This window comes from Giraffa tippelskirchi, chromosome 7 (genome assembly GCF_054371585.1).
Source record: "Giraffa tippelskirchi isolate mGirTip1 chromosome 7, T2T-mGirTip1v1.2.pri, whole genome shotgun sequence".
NCBI classification, from domain to species: Eukaryota; Metazoa; Chordata; class Mammalia; order Artiodactyla; family Giraffidae; genus Giraffa; species Giraffa tippelskirchi.
In genome coordinates, this window is record NC_137281.1 from 113755683 (window position 1) to 113772813 (window position 17131).

At 44.3% G+C, this 17131-nt stretch overlaps 1 protein-coding gene and 1 long non-coding RNA gene across 4 annotated transcripts in view; one reads left to right on the forward strand and one right to left on the reverse strand.

Moving 5' to 3' along the window:
* LOC145513504 (uncharacterized) overlaps window positions 1–17131 on the forward strand; it is a 251480-nt gene that overhangs the window by 120872 nt on the left and 113477 nt on the right. The window contains exons 3-4 of one of the 2 annotated variants that reach the window (XR_014059451.1): window positions 5367–5420; window positions 11026–11141. This is a non-coding gene — a long non-coding RNA (uncharacterized LOC145513504). The remainder of the gene's footprint in view (window positions 1–5366; window positions 5421–11025; window positions 11142–17131) is intronic. The other variant, XR_014059450.1, reaches the window with a different exon arrangement.
* The window catches only part of LIPC (lipase C, hepatic type), a 180914-nt gene that overhangs the window by 115126 nt on the left and 48657 nt on the right, over window positions 1–17131 (reverse strand). The window lies entirely within an intron of this gene.

The window sequence follows — 17131 nt, forward strand, 5'->3', positions numbered from 1 at the left end:
CATCAATCACACAGTAACTCTGTTTGAGAATGGGCCACTCAGATAAGACGTAGGCATTAATTAGGAGGAAAAAAGAGCAGAACAAACAGCCGGCAGGAAGACCAGAGGCCTCTGTAACAGGCTGACTGAAGCCCAGGAAAGCTGCCTCCTGGAAACCTGGCAGCAGATCACAAAGGCTGGCACCAATTCATTAAGTCAAAGCAGCCATCTTGGGGAAAGGGCTCTTTGAAGCAAGAAAAAAATGCTTATAAGAGACATCAGGAAAAGTCATCCAGTGGGACCCAATATGTGCAAAACTGTGAACTGAGGTGCTACTCAGGGGATGCAGAGATAAGGAGCCTATAATAAAGGTTCTGCACCTCGAACCAGGAAGCCCTGGAGAGATGAGTGTCTTTGGGTCACTGGGAACAAGACCCCATGTTCAGGGCTGGATGAGTGGGACAGGTGATCCCCAAAGATCATTGCAGCTCTTAGATCCAGGGGTGACCTGGAAGCTGGATCCGTGCTTCATGGGTCTACCAGATTTCTTTCCCCAGGTAAGCAGTTGTTTGGGTAGGGGTACAATGAATGAAAAAAAAATTGATTATCAGAAAAAGTTTGATAACATTTCATGCTAAAGTTTATTAGAAGAAAACTTGTTATAACTTTTACACATGGGTAGGAATGTTGTGTCATTTACACATAGAGATTTCCACGGACAGAGGAGCCTGGTGGTCTACAATCCATGGGGTTGCAGAGTAGGGCACAACTGAGCGACTTACACTCTGACTTTTCACAGGAATGTTGTGTAACAAACTTGTTGTTGAGTTGCTAAGTCATGTCCAACTCTTTGTGAACCTTTGGAGTGTAGCCCACCAGGCTTCTCTGTCCATGGGATTTCCCAGGCAAGAATACTGGAGTGAGTTGCCGTGTCCTTCTCCAGGGGATCTTCCTGACCCAGGGATTGAATCTATGTCTCCTTCATTGCAGGCAGATTCTTTACCTTGGAACCACCAGGGAAACCTAAACTACTTTGTGATAAAAATGAAATGGGATTATGTGAGGGGTCTGATAAGGCAAAGGATGCCTAAAAAGTGCTTTGAAATCTGTAATTGTTATTCATTGGAATAAAAGCATCACAAAAATTGGGATCATTTTCTGTACGAAGAGCTATGAAAAATGACCTTACTCAGTAATTGCAACAATTATAAGAGTTTTATTTGATCTGGTAAGAGAAGCAAGAATCCATATGCATCTTAGGAGTTAAGATGCTCAGCCTCTGGTAATGATGAAATAGGGCCATGTGAATGGGCAGAAAAATAGAAGATGACCTTGGATGTAGACAAGATCATGATGTGTTTAGCAGTAAGTAACCCAAACAACAGATGAACTGGTTGGCTCTGACCTAATGGGTATTGTAGGGGAGCAAAATTTTCCACCCCCAGAAATCTGGCAGGCAGATTATTTTGAGCTGAAAACAATCAATGCCCAAAGTCTCAGGAATAAACTTGAACTTTCTCCCTAACTGCCTAAAAGAATTTAGATAGAGAACCTATTCCTGAAATAGAGCTAACACCAGAGATCTGGCTAAGTGTGATGGGGGAAACTCAGCAGGGCTTACAGACCAGAGTCCACTCCACCCATTGTCTCTGTGGTGTCCCAGCAAACATTTATTTACCAGACATTTGCTTTTCCATTTTCAAGTGAATTGCTTTCTTGTCCTTTGAAGTCCCAAACCACTAAATGCAACATACATTTTTGTCTTTGATTAAAGACAGTTTTCAAAGTGAGGACTTTAGCTATTTTGGTGAGTTATTCTGTTTTCTTGGGTCTCTACAATGTACACATTATTAAACTTTCATTTGATTTTCTTCTGTTAATGTATCTCCTGTCAATTTAATTCTTAGACTAGCCAGAAGAACCTAAAAGGATAGGAAAATTTCTTTCTCCCTGACAGTATAAACCAGAGAAGAATTTTGGTCTTTGCAGCCTGTTTTTCTCCTGTGATGAGAGTTTGGTCAAGATAGCTAACAAAGTACTTAAAATAACTAGAACCTTAGAACTTAGGAGCCATGGCAATATAGTTTATTGATTAATTTTATATGTGAGAAACTGAGGTCCAGAGAGCTAAGTGGCTAACCCCCTAACTAATTAGAGAATGCATTGTATGTAAGATGGAAAACATTAGTCTTACCTTTCATGAAACTAAGGTATCTGATTAAGGCCACCTTAAAAAGTGTGGGAGATTTCTAGAACATTTTTAGTTTGATGAGATGGAAAGTTGACCAAATGCTCTAACAGAATGCCAGATTGCATTGCTGTAAAAAGACAAATCATTGAGACAGATAGATACCTCATGACTAGTATGATTTTCCAAACAATCTTATATAAGTGATTTCTAATAAATCATACAGGCAGGACTTCACAGTGAAATCGCAAATGACTTTAAAACAAGCATAATGATGACAGCCCAAACATCTGTTGGTTTTGAGAGTAAATCTCCCTATTTTGAAACTGGCATTTAACCATCAGGAGATGGGGCTTGATAGAACTTCAGAGGATTTCTAGATTAAACAACAGAACATCTAACTCCTTGCCCCCTGTGTTAATTAGAAGCAGCTGACATCAGGGCTATGGTTCTCTCTCTAGTTTCACGTGTACTTATATGTACCTGGTTTGACCACAAACATAGAGTAGATGACAGAGGACAGAGAGCTTGGCGCTTTAGGATGTGTTATTGGTGATGATCGACCTCTGTGACTCTTACTTCCTGCTTTTGACTCCTAACACTTGTCTGATTCTTCCTGCTGTAGCTGATTTCCCAGGCACATGAATGTCTGACTCAAGCTCTTCATTGGCTCCCTCCAGCTCACTGTATCATCTTTGAACTCCACCATAGAGACCTGGACTCATACCTCAGCTCTGCTCTCAGTTGGACATTTGGTCTTTATCTCTTCTGTCAAACCCAGCACTGCGTTCAGTAATTTCCTATTATCTTTATTTATTCAATCACTTTAATTTCATGTTTGAAACTTTTCCTATTTTCTTGTGGAATTTCACAGAATTTTTTCCAAATGTAATTTTTAAAACCTTAACTCTTCATTAGGACTATGTAAGAGCAGGCTATGTCAGAAGCCAGTGTGAAAACCATTGGAACAAATAAGTATCAATTGTGCGTGCCTGCTAAGTTGTTTCAGTCATGTCCAATTCTTTGCAACCCTATAGACTGTAGTCTGCCAAACTCCTCTGTCCATGGGATTCTCCAGGCAAGAATACTAGAGTGGAGGAGCCATGTCCTCCTGGAGATCCTCCTGACCCAGGGATCAAACCCATGTCTGTTATACCTTTTGCATTGGAGGTGAGTTCTTTACCACTGGTGCCACCTAGTCAATCAGTAAGCACATCCCGCTCCACAGGGCAAAGAGTCGAGGTTAGGGAGGCAGTGAAGTGAGGCAGGTTGACCTCTTCTGACGGGAAGGACAGGCGTGACATGGGCACATGGGGGCCATGTATGACCAAGAATCTTCTGGTCTCTGAAGTGATGAGATATAGAAACTCCAAAGGTCCAGAGATGTGATAGGGCTGAAATAATAGGGCTTTTATTTACTCTAGAGCAAACCAGTAACAGTACTATTCTTTATTTGCACTTTAAAGGTAAAGTACAAGAAAGACCCCACTGTTTTGATGCCTGGTGATGTCACTGAAAGTTCTAGGACAAACTCCAAGAAGATTGAAGTGAGTTAGGAAATTGCATTTTGGGACTTCCTTGGTGGTCCACTGGTTACATGTATTTTAAAGATGGTGGAGAAGAAGGACATGCACTCATCTTCTGCTATAACACTAAAATTGCAACTAGCTTCTGAACATCCATTGACAGGAGGATGTTGGAACCTACCAGAAAAAGATTCCCCGTGTCCAAGGACAAAGGAGAAACCTCAGTGAGACGGTAGGAGGGGTGCAGTCACATTAAAATCAAACCCCATACTTGCCAGAGACTCTAGGAGGGCACAAACACAACCTTGTATGCACCAGGACCCAGGGCAAAAGAGCAGTGACCCCACAGGAGACTGAGCCAGACCTGCCTGTGAGTGTCTGAGGGTCTCCTGTGGACACATGGGTTAGTAGTGGTCTGCTGTGAGGACAGGGGCATTGGCAGCAGCAGTCCTGGGAGGTGTGGCATATTGGCATAAGTCCACTTGGAGGAGGTCATCATTAGCCCTACCATAGAGCCTGTAGCATCACCGACTCAATGGACATGAGTTTCAGCAAAAATCCCAGGAGACAGTGAAGGCCAGGGAAGCCTGGCCTGCTACAATTCATGGGGTCACAAAGAGTCAAATATGACTTAGAAACTGAGCAGCAACCAGTGGTTAAGAATCCGCCTTCCAATGCAGAGGAAGTGGTTTGATGCCTGGTCGAGGAACTAAGATCCCACATGTCATGGGGCAACTAAGCCTGTGTACCTCAACTACTGAGCCTGAGCTCTAGAGCCCTTGAGCTGCAACTAGAGAAGAGCCCACCAGCTGCAATGAAGATCCCACGTACTGCAACTAAGACCTAATACAGCCAAATAAATAAATAGATAAATGAATAAATATTAAAAAAAAAAAAAAGAAAGAAAATTGCATTCTGCTCAAACCTGAGATGCTCAAAGACTGGCTTAGGCTGTGATAAACAGCAATGAAAGAACTGTGGTTCAGAGGCTTTATGCTCATATGTCTTTAAATCTTACTCTAAATAAAATGCTTTCTTTGTACTAGGTAAGTATTTGTCACTATGTGCTCTTTTACTGAAAAGCGTGTTGAGCTCTCGGTGTAGGGGAGAGCAGTCTGGTATTTGGCTCAGCTAACCCGGAAGCTGGGGTCTGATGAGCCTGGCTCTGTCACTCAGGTGGCACTGCCTAACCACAGGTGCCCACAGTACTTACACTGCCAACATCACAGTCTAGGAAATAGTCACAACAAAGGCCATGGTACTTAAAGACAGAAAGGGACATGTATATTGGGGGATAAAAGCTTGAGAAGGTGGCAAGTGTGTGTTCCTTTCATCATGATCTGTTTAACACAAAATAGTGCTTTTGGCAATATTTTCCCCCAAAATGAAAGCTTTGGATTTCAAATAGGGTTATTTGCCTTTCATCTGTTTTCTCTACTGTTCTATTTTCTGATCCATTTACTTTCATCTTGGAAACCCGTCATTGTATCTCTTGTATCAATGTAACTATCATTCAAGAAGCTTTTTCTTCTCTGGGTCAGAGTGTTTAATATCAGGCAATTTAAATGATTTTTTGTGTATTGACCTCAATATTTGAGAGTCATGCAAGATGTATTGTGAAGTCAAATGTTCAAAAATAATGAGTACCTTTATTTGATGTTTTCTTCCCCCAGAAGAGCACAACAGTCGAGAGTCCTAAGGGATTGGATGGGAAACTGCAAAAGGTGGTAAGTACCCAAGGCTGGGCTGCTGAGGAAGAGAGCAGGAGAGAGGCTGGAGAGATAGGACTGGATAAGACAAATATGTGCTTAGTCTCATAGAGAGGAGACCTGAAGTGTTTTTCTCTCTTTCCTGGTGAGAGGAGGAGCATGGCTGGCCCAGGCTGGTTGCAGAGGCTCAGATGGAGGAGACAAGTTGGGACAAGAGGGTGGGTTCTGTAGCTGGAAGGTGAGCAGTGGGCAGGAAGCTGGAGTCCGCCTGGGCTGTCACGTTGTGGATACGTCACAGCAAGAAGGGGCTGTAGGGGAGGGGGAGAGCACGCAGGAGCAAGCAGAGCAGATTCTGAAAGCTTGACTTGGTCTGGGTTATAGACTCCTACAGGGGCAAGAATGTTTTTGATGAAGCATCCTTCTAAAGACTTCGATTAACCAATTTAAACATTTATGGAACTTTCCCTTGGAGTAGCTATGTAGATTGTAGGAACCCAGAGCATAAACCTTGGTGTCCCACTGAAGGGACTGATCTCCCTGCCATCCGAGTGCTAACCAGACCTGACCCTGCTTAGCTTCCGAGATCAGATCAGATTGGGCACGTTCAGGGTGTGATGGCCATAGACAGGCCTGGTCACCCAGTCTGCCTGTGAGATGATTGGTCAGAGTGAACAAGGCATTAGAAGGAGTGTTATAGCAATGGGACAGACCAGGGCAGGGGCGTGGCCTTTATTGGGAGAGCTCCTTTCACACTAACCACAGCTGGTGCAGTTATATGAAGAGACCCATTCTCAGAGAGTGTTGAGACTTCCCCAAGGTTGTCAGTATTGGAGCTTGAGTTCAAACTCTGGTCTGTGGACTGGAGAGCCACTCTCTTCTCTTTGCACTTGGCCACACTGGCTTAGAGTTAGGACCCTTGGTCTTGAATCCCAGCTCTGCCAGTTATTAGCTGTGTGAACCTGAGTGAGTTATGTAATCTTTGGAGCCTTAGCTGCATCATCTGATGAATAAAGATCATAGGATTATAGGGAAAATGAAATAAAAATTCATTCATAGGGTTTAGCACAATGATGCCTGGCATGGTAAGTGTTCAAAACACATAGCTGACTATTGATTCTGTGTATAAAATAAATAACTATAAGAACCTACTATAAAGCACAGGGAACTCTCCTTAGTGCTCTGTGGTGACCTAAATGGGAAGGAAATCCAAAAAAGAGGGGATATATGTATGCATATAGCTGATTCACTTTGCTGTATAGTAGAAACTAACACAGCATTGTAAAGCAACTATACTCCAATAAAAATTAATTAAAAAAACAATATGTTAGCTGCAAGTAGCCCAGTATTCAGAGAAGAGGGAGTGTCAGAAGCCTCCATGGGGGAGGGGAGGCTTGAGTCAGACCTGAGCAAAGGGATGAGGCCTGACAGAAATAAGCTCTGAGGAGCAAAGTGGGGTGAGCTCACCATGAGTGTGTCATGAAGGAGTAAGGGGAGAAGGGATGGAGAGAGGAAACAGTAAGGCAGAAAAAGGTTAGTGTTTGCAGGTTGGTTGGTTGCTTGCTTGCCTGCTTTAAACTCATCTTCCGGTCAAATAGTGTAATGAGGCTGGGGAGGGTGGTCTGCCTGCCTCTCCAGGAAGACCAGGCCTGACACAGGTCTCTGTGCATCCTGAGAGAAAGGGTAAAGGACACTGGGAGGTGTGTTCGTGTGTATAATAATCAGAGATGTAAAGGAGTGTGGTGTGGGTGAGGGGTGATGTCTCTAGACGAGTTTCTGCCATGCTCTCGTGGGTTAGGAACTGTAATTATCAACTTTCCTTACTTTTCTGTCTTCTCTCACACACGTAGAACAGACTAGCGCAGGGCCTGCTCAGACATATATTTAAAAACCAGGAGTCTCGGGGGTTGCGCGCTCTCGATCTTCTGGCTTTGCTTGTTTGGCTTGTGAGGAGGTGTTGACCCAACATACTTGACACTTTCTCTCCTGACCCAGTGGTGACACCTGCTCAGGGCCCCGGGGGACCTTAGTCTGGGGGTCTGTCCTTTGCTCTCTGTCTTCCCTGGTTACCTCGTTGGCAAGCAGTAGAGAGGAACAAGCTCTTTGGAGCCAGGATCTGGCTTCTGTCCCTCTCCCCAAACTGTCTGGTTGTAGGGAGAGCGCAGACAGCTTTCTGTGACCCACTGAGTCACATGGACATGCCTCTTAATACTTCAGAGTCCACTCACATATGTGATTCGTCCTCACCACTGAGGAGGCAGGACAGGGACTAGAGACCAGTGTTCAGAGGGACTAAGCCCCTCTCCCCAGTCATGGAGCACACTGGCGCTGGCACTCAAACTCCGGCTCCACCCACCTTCTTTGTGCTGAGCTAGCGGCTGTAGGACCTGTAGTAAATGATGAGGGATTTCCCTCCCATCTCAGCCATCCATAGAAGATTAGAACAAAACAGGCAGACAGGGAGGCCCTTTGCCACAGTGGGTCTCATCTATCCCTGGGGGACAAATGGTCCCTGGTTTCCATCCTCCATAACCCAGGGCTGCTCCAGTAGAGTCCCTGCTGGGAGGGAGGGCTTGGAATCAACTTTTTGGATTCTCCTGCAGTGTTCTGAGGCTACTGAGTAACATAGGAATAATTGAAGAGCTGCGCAAGTGCTGAGTACCATGAATGACTCCACGGACCTGTCTTGGCAGGCAGGGCCTGGCAGAGGAGCAGAGCTTGGTCCTTGAAGTGGTTCTGTGCCCAGTCCCTCTGCCTGGGCCTGCAGAGGCCAGAGCTTAGCCAGTGGGCTCCCTTCTGACTGCCTGGGAGGGGAGAATAATGTGGGAGGCCTCTGAGCCAGGTTGTGCCCCTCTCACATAGGAGGGGAAGCCAAGAGCTGCCAGGCAGGTGAGAAGACCAAATTGGTGATTACCCTGCTCCACAGAGCAGGGTAAAGCACGGGCTTGGGTTCATCTGGCCCATTCCTACACGGCCTGTGCTCTCTCTTCTTGTGCTTAGAATTGATTTGTCTGAGTGGGGACAGAACAGGGAGGGATATTTCTTTCTTTGGTGTTGGTCTGGGATCCACTCAGGGAAGAAATGTGTGTGTGTGTGGGGGTGATTGTGAATGTGTGTGTATGTGCATATGTGTGTATGAACCAATGGAATGGATTATAGATTATGTAGAAAGTGGACCAGTGATAGCAACTCTTTAAGAGTTTAGGATAAACTCTTATCCTAACTCAAAAAGCTTTTAGGATAAACAGGAAATGTGAAATAAACAGCCTGTGCACCAGCCCCAAACACAGCTCCCTTAAGCATTATGCTGCAGTCACTCCTTTGTTTAAAAGCTTTGATGCTCCGTGTTTCAGAGAAGCACCCATCTGGCCCATTGCCCTTTTACAGGTGAGAAAAGCAAGGCCCCAGAGGCTAAATGAGATGGCCGTTCTCCAAGCCTTTTGGTGCTTGGTCCTCCTATTCTTTGTCTGACTCCTTCCTTCTGTCAGATGGTCCTGTTTTCCCCAGCTCCCTAGTCTGGACCCTATTATTTCTCAGCTCCACAGCTTCTCCAGACCCTCCCTGAGAGAAACAGAGACAAGGCAGAAAATAAATCTGATGTAGTCAGCTGTCGGTCACTTTGAGTTTGCAATTTTCAGTGTCCTTAGAGACAGAAGCCAGGTGTTTGTGGGCCAAGGTCCTGGGAGCTGAGTGTCTTCAGCTATTGTAGAGCCAGTTAAGTGGTGCTCATTAGGAGTTGGAAAGACTCCCAGAGCAGACTTCTGGGCTTCCCTGGTAGATAAAATGGTAAAGAAACTGCCTGCCATGCCGGAGACCCACGTGATCGCTGGGTCAGGAAGATCCCCTGGAGAAGGGAATGGCAACCCATACCAGTATTCTTGCCTGGAGAATTCCATGGAGAGAGGAGCTTGGGGGGCTACAGAACATGGGGTTGCAAAGAACCAGATATGACTGAGCGACTAACACTTCAAGTGGTGCTCATTAGGAGCTGGATAGACTTCTGGGAGCAGGCCTCAAGGGACTGCACTCGGATACCTATTGGTGAGCCTGGAAGCGAGAGGAAGGACCTACATGCCCTTGCAAGGGAGTCCTCAGGACGAAACTCTTCTTAGGAAAAAGGGAGAGCCTATGCCTGGCTGTTGTTCTGATCTTAGAGGAACCTGTCCAGGGCTGCCGGGGACCTAAAAGACAGGGAGAAAGCATGCTGCTTACACGGGACCTGCGAGGCCCCACAATAACTCCGTCCCTCCCCAGTGAGTAAATGGAGAAGAAATTCGGCCAGTTCAGACACCCTTGGGAAAGGGGTGGGTTTTCCAGTTCCTTCCTGTGACGTCTGTAGACGCGGCCAGAACTCAGTGTACAGAACGCAGGCCAGTTTCCTACCTTGAAATGGGCCAAGCCCAATTTGGGGGAATGTTTATTTGTTTTCTCATAAATAAAAGATCTATTTATCTGACTTGAGGGGATATGAAACACCTGTTTGCTGGTGGACTCTCCATGTTTATTTTTTCCATTTTTTAGGAATGGGTGGGACTTCCTGCAGAAACTGCTTTTTTCCTGAAAAATGTGGACCATGCCTAGGACTTGTTATGTCTTTTTATCTTTTATTTGGTTTAATGTGTGCATGTATTTATTGTTAAATCTCTAAAAGAGGCCCTCAAAGGGGAAAAAACAATGAAGCCAGTTCTCTAAAAGCTTTGAGAAGGTGGCTTTACTGAAACTTAGTGAAGGACAAAAATGCAACCTCACCAGGAAATACTTGCCTCCTCAGTGGGCATCATCCAAATCAGGGTCCAGGAAGACACTTTCTGTGTCACTTCCTGCTCACTAGGATAGGTCAAAGGTCGGCCTCTAGAGTGTGACAAAGTTTGCCAGTAGTCTTCTTGTGCTGAGAGGGACCTGCCTCACCTCATGTCCACTAGGCCATTAGCTTTTAGTGATCAAAAGCTTTTTTTTTTGCCAACAAAACGAGAAAATACATATCTCACCTGAAAAATATGAAGCGATCCTCCCATCCCTCCTTTTAGAACATTTTGCATTCATAACCAAAGGGAAATTTATAGCCTTTCCAACATTCTATAATCTATTATCTTTCCTCTTAAAAATAATACAGCATGAATGTAAGGATCTGAGTGATATTACTGATAGCAGGCATTGGGGTTGAGCTAATGCATAACTTAATCCATCTCCTAAAGACCAGGGAGATGGTTGACATGGGGCCCCTTTCAGAAGGTGCTGGAACCTCCTTTATTCCTCATTCTATTGAGTCACTGGGGTGAAAGACAAGGGACAGGATGGTCCTCTGTGTGTAATTCTGGGACATAAGTGTGACCCAGATTCTACTGGGAAGAGCTTGGAAACAGGGAATCTTTGGTTTCTGAGTTTTTGCTCTGATGGAAAGCTAGTCTAAAAGCTGAAAGCATCTAAGACAGAGGGTTTAGACTAGGTGGAAAAACCTCACATTTGGCTTATTCTTTGGAAGATGTCATTCCATATGTTATGACTTGGAGGAAAGAGCCTGGGATGAGGAAAATCTCTCTGCTATATGAAACAACATACACACGAATTAGTGTATATACTAATACAAAGGACAGTCAGAGTGGTTCTCGTTGTTTTCTTTCATTAGCCTGGGTTATGCTTTAATCACACCAAGAGGAGGATGTGATGAGAGAGCTTCAGCTGTTGTTTTAACGAAAGCAAACGTCTGTCTTGCCCAGAGAAGTCCATTTCCAAACTTGAAAGGTCAGTGTTTGAACTTCACATTGACTTAGTTCTTCCTGACAATCCCATTTAAAATTTTATTCTTCTTTTAAGAGGCATGGCATGAGATATATAGGCACAAGTTTTTCTCCAGAATTTTCCCTGTCTCTGTAGTATTAAAAATCTGAAATAGGTGATTATTATTTTTTTTAAAGCTCTCCAGCTACTGGGAACAGCAAGGACTTTTGCCATTTAATTTTTGTTATTATCTAGCTCATGAAAATGTATTTCTTAATCCTCCAGCTACAGATGCTCCTGATCAGAAAAAGCATAAGCTTATAAGTTCCCTGTGCTCTAGTAGTGTATAATTTAAGAGTAACAACATGGCATGTACACAGAGAGATGTGAAGACAATACCCAAAGAACCAACATCAGTGGCAGGTTGGAGACATGGGCTTTTGTCCAGGAATGAGAGGAAAGGCAGATAGGTGTTTAGGTGCAAGATAAAATCCCCATCTTATGTGCAGTTTGGCCAAATTTATGTGGAGAAAATGACCAAGCCAGTATGTTAAGACCCTTTCATTACCAAACAAAATTATCTGGCTAGTTTGGTAAGTAAAGATAATAACAATAAGGTGACTGATCACAAAATAACAAGGCCTTAGTCAAGGAAAGGCCTTATGGAGAAGACAGCTTCGATGGTCTCATCTGCCATGTGTGGGGAGGGGACAGTTCAGTGCACTGAGGAGCTCCTCTAGGTTGTGTTGTGTTCAAATACCCTGTAATATTGCTTGTATGTGGAATCTAGAAAAATGGTACATACGAGCTTATTTGCAAAGCAGAAATAGAGACACAGACCTAGAGAACAAATTTTTGGATAGCAAGGGGGGAAAGGGGGTGGGATAAATTGGGAGATTGGGATTGACATATATACACTAATGATACTATGCATAAAATAACTGAGAACCTGAGGACCTACTGTGTAACACAGGGGACTCTACTCAGTGCTCTCTGGTGACCTAAATGGGAAGGAAATCTAAAAAAGAGGGGATATATATATATATGCATAACTGATTTACTTTGAGTACAGCAGAAACTAACACAGCGTTGTGAAGCAGCTATATTCCAATAGAAATTAAAACAAAACAAAACAAAAAAACTCTGAGTGCCTTGTAGGCATTCCTGCTATCCATGGGTAAGCTTGAAAAGGGATTAGAATTGGCCATACTCTGAAGCCCATGGCTGCTCAGCGCATCTGGTGATGAGCCTCTGGGCTCCTTTGATAGGACTCAGATGCTGAGAAAAGAGGTGTCCCGCCTGGGTGTCACCTCTGCTGGAGACTAGTTTCCACCTAGCTCTGTGCCCTTGGGTATGCCACTTGACCTCCTTAGTTTCTGTTTCCTTATTAGTAAAGTAAGTGAGTTGAGCTAGATGTTCTCCAGGATCCCTTCTAATTTTCCAATTTTATGAATCTGGTGTACTTAAAAAAAAAAAAATGTATCCTTCAGTTGGGAAAACTGCAATGGTGAAGCCCTAAAAAAAACAGAGGATCTCTTGTTTTTTTCAATTTGTTCTGCTTTTGTGAGCATGGAGGGGAAAACTTTGCAAACTAGTGCTTGGGGCAGAAAAGAGAAAGAAGACATTCCTCTGAGGCTAAGAGGTGGGGGTAGATCCCCTGCGTGGACAGCAGTACTTCAGGCTCATGGAGCCGGGGTGTGGGGGGACTGTGGGCGTATGTGGGGTGGGGGTGTGTGGGGTGGGGTGGAGTGGGAGCAAGGGGTGGGGGGAATCCGTGGTTGTGATGCTTATGCTCCTGCAGTCTTCCCAGGAGAGGGGGATTGCTCCAAGGCTCTACTGCACCCCTCCCCAGCACCTCCCTCCAGGGACCTCTGGGCTGCGTCAGGGCAAATGTGCCCTCTCCATGCTGGGGCTTCAGGTTTATCTCAGTGCTGGAGGGCTGCCTGCTTCTTGAGCTTCCTACCTGGAAACCTCATTTTTTCCTCATGATTATCAAAGCAATACACACCACTTCAGAAGAGTAGGAGGGTACAGAAAAGTGTTAAGAAGCATAAGAACAAAATCAGCTATAATCCTGTCACCCAGAGCTATTTGCATTAAGTGCATTTTCTTCAAATGTTTTTTTTCCCCTTAACACAAGTGCACAGATTTTGTAGCCTGCTTTTTTTCTGCTCAACCTCATGGCATGTTTCCATGTCATTAAGTATATCTGGGCCTACTTCATCTCCCACTGCTCCCCAGTGCTGACCCTCTTCTCTTGGTAGTCCTGACCAGGTCAGGGCATTCCAATCTCCGCTCTTTCGCTCATGCAATAGAATGAAAGGTAGGCACCCTCCATCCATTTTCAGTCCTGTAGTTCTTTAGGGTGCTACATTTTCCATGAAGCCTTCCAGGACACCCTGGAGGGCCCTGAATGCTCCTCCATCCCTGATACCCCTCCCCTTCCCTGGGCTCTGGACTGTGCCTCTGGTCCTTCACATGTGCTACTCTGGACAGTAACATCTCCTTTTATGTAAATGCCCCTTAGGCAGTATTGTGATGGGAAATATCTAACAACTAACTCACTGGAAAAAAAAATTCTGCATATATATACATATATAATTTGTTATATAATTTATTATCATCAAAGATACTCATTACACAATTTGAAAATAATATAATGTAAAACATCCAATACTCTTTATTGTAAACTTCATATAGTCATTTGATTCTTACAGAATGTTCTTGTTGATTTTTGCTGAGCTTTTGTATTGCTAGCCAACCCATGGTTGCAAATGATGAACATGGATAATTCAGATAGGAGTGTTAGTTGATATTGTCACATACTTGGAGTAGGACAAAAATGAAACAATGACGACCTGTTTCAGAACTTCAGGTATTCAGCAATGACATAGGCTACTTCTTTGCTATATCAGATACTGTATCAGATAGTTGTTTTAGAATCCTGGAAGAACATTTCCTCAATTTTTAGTGCTATTTACAATTTGAACAATGACAGATACAATATACTTTTAAGTTTTATCTAACATTTAGATCTAACATTTAAATCTAGCATTTTCTCCCTGCCTTTCTTAAGTCTAGACCAGGGGCCTGCAATTTATGGCCTGTCAAATCCAGCCCCCCACCTGTTTTTATAAATAAAGTTTTATTGGAACACAACCATGTTCATTCATTTATTGTCTGTAGCTGTGTTCAAGCTACAATAGCAGAATTGTGTAGTTGCAATAGAGCTTGCATTACCTACAAAGGGGAAAATATTTACTACCTGGCCCTAACAGAAAAGGTCTGCTGGCCTTTGCTCTACATAGTCAGCAAAACAATTAACCAAACTCTGATTAATTATATTCATCTTGTTTTTATGTATTTACTTATGTAAAACACATATGTAGTGTTTGCTAGTTTCCATGTGTGAATACAGCCATCACGGCTTCTTTTTGGCTACCAGTGCGATGTTACTAATGAGGAATTGAGAAGACATGCAGTTTAGCACATCATTATATAATATTTCCATCATAAATGTCAATAACCTTAAGAACGGAGATAATATTAAAATACAGTAAAATAATTAGGAGCAGAGGAATTTGAGTATTTACTATTGTTCTTTTTTTTTTTAAATTATTTTCTCGCAGCATAGTTGATATATAATGTTGTGTTTATCTTTACTGTACATCAAAGTGATTCAGTACTACTGTTGTTCTTAACATAATTTAAGGTTTTATGATTTAATATTAAAATAATGGCTGTGCTTAGCAATAATCTCACAGAATTCTTAAAAATAAAATAACTGCTTCTATCGAGGGTAAGGGCTTTGATCTTTGGTGGGGAAATATGATCCCAGCCCATCTGGGTGACTCCTCACTGAACCTCAGCCCTGGGGGAAGTTGTGCCCAAGACAAGGGCATGTGAGGGTCTCATGTTCACCCTAAGTCTTTACTTACTTAAACTTGAATGAAAGGAGCCTCTTGTGTGTGTAGCAGGGGCTCCAACACATCTGTTGATTAGAAAATTGCCATGCACTCTGCCATTGCAAGGAGTTTAACCATGAACCTCCACCCACCATGTGAGGAGATGAGTCATTTTGGACAGGGCCATCCAGAAGGACAGATGGTACCCTGACCCTGTATGACCTGGGCTGTGTGTTCGTTCGATAAGGCCAGAGCATAGAGTCTGGCCAGCCAGTGCTGTCAGCTGCTGCTTAGCTTTTTACTTTGGAAGTACCAACTTACATCCCCTTCCCTGCCCCCTCCCTAACCCCAGAAAAGCAGGAAGGGCTGGCTGACTAAAGCCAACTAGAGGTTTCCTGGGGTCATGCAGCCTTGGCCTGGGAAGATGACCGTTAGTACTCACTGATGTGAAACATTAGTATTTTTTCTAAGGAAACAGCATGCCCTAAACTCTCCACTGTCAGCTGCTCAGTGGCTTTGAAAGCAAGAATTTTTCTGCTTAGTTGCTTTGAGTTTGTTTAGAGCTGCAAAACAAGTGTTGCTGAGGCATTTGCATGAAATAGTAGGGAGAGGACAGGTGCCCAGGAGCTGCAGGGCTGGCTCCACTTCCACTGTTGTGACCAGGCATGTGACACTGGGCTTGTGACTTAACCCCTGAAGCTGGGTTCTTTTAGGTTAAATGCCTCACAGGATCACTGTGTGGTCAACTCAGATAATACCTGTGATTTGTAGCCTGCTAGGCTCCTCTGTCCCTGGAATTCTCCAGACAAAAATACTGGAATGGGCAGCCATTTCCTTCTCCAGGAGATCTTCCCGACCCAGGGATCAAACCCAAGTCTCTTGCATTGTAGGCGGATTCTTTATCTTTTGAGCCACCAGCGAAGCCCAATACTTGTGCAAACACATAGCAAATAGCAAAGAGGACAGTGAACAGGACTGGCACTGGAACCTTGCTGGAAACACCAGGTGCTAAGTAACCCATATTCTCTAAAGAGAGTCAGCAATTAAGGGCAGATTTTGCCTAACTCTGGGGCTCCCAAGAAGTGGCCCAACCATCATTACTGCCCTCCCCTGGCTCCATGTAGGGAGATAGGTGGGAGAAGGGAGGTAGGAGTTTGTGGGAGGATAATTTACTTCTTCCCCTCGCACTTTGACTCTCACCTTAAGATCAAGTTGGGGGCATCTGTCAGAATCATGTGTGGAGGTGACAGGGTGCAGGACCTTTAGGAGGCAGCAGTAGTCACACTGCTCAGGCTAGTTGCTTGCTAGGGTGTTGAGACCCTTGGCCCCATTGGTGGTGGACATACAGTGATGGGGAGAGTTTTGGGGTCTCTTTGTGAACACAGAGATCATGCCTGCTTCAGTTATCTGAAGACAGGCAGTTCAGCCAAGGGAGAGAAGCACCTGGAATGTGATGTGTCTGAGGGGGATCCTCAGCTCGGTTCCCTTCGGCCCTCAGAGGGTAAGTAAGAAGATGCTGGCAGTTTCTGAGGGTCTGTATGGGAGGACAGAGTGGGAGGGGCATGGACCCCTGGAGAAGCCAAAGGGGGCCTTAGCTGTCCTTCTTGGTGACAGACCAGCTGGGCTCACACTGCCAGGACCCTCAGAACCACACACACATCCTCAAAGCCAAGGCCACCAGTGGCAGATGGGCCCAGACTGGACCTGGGTAAGGCCAGACAGCCAATGAGCACTTAGAATCTCTTTGTGTCCCCCACTGTTACCTCATTAAGCTTCCCCAGCGAGGGTAGGCCCTTCAAAGGGATGGGGAGCAACTTCAGCACCAGGCCTGCTCCCCAACCCCACCCCATGTTGCCCCAGTGAGAAAAGGATAGAAAGAATACAACTATCCCCTCCCCACTGCAAATCCCACTTCCTTGCTGAATCTAGCTCCTAAAGGAAAAAAGGAAGAATGTCAAAAAATCAGATGATGAGATTGAGGCTTTAGAATAAAGTGAGACAAAAAAAAAAAAAAAATAAGACTTAATAATAGAACTGACCAAATGTTAGGAAATCTACTCAAGATGCTATTAAGGGATGAAAAAGTATGACTTCACATGGTCAACAGCA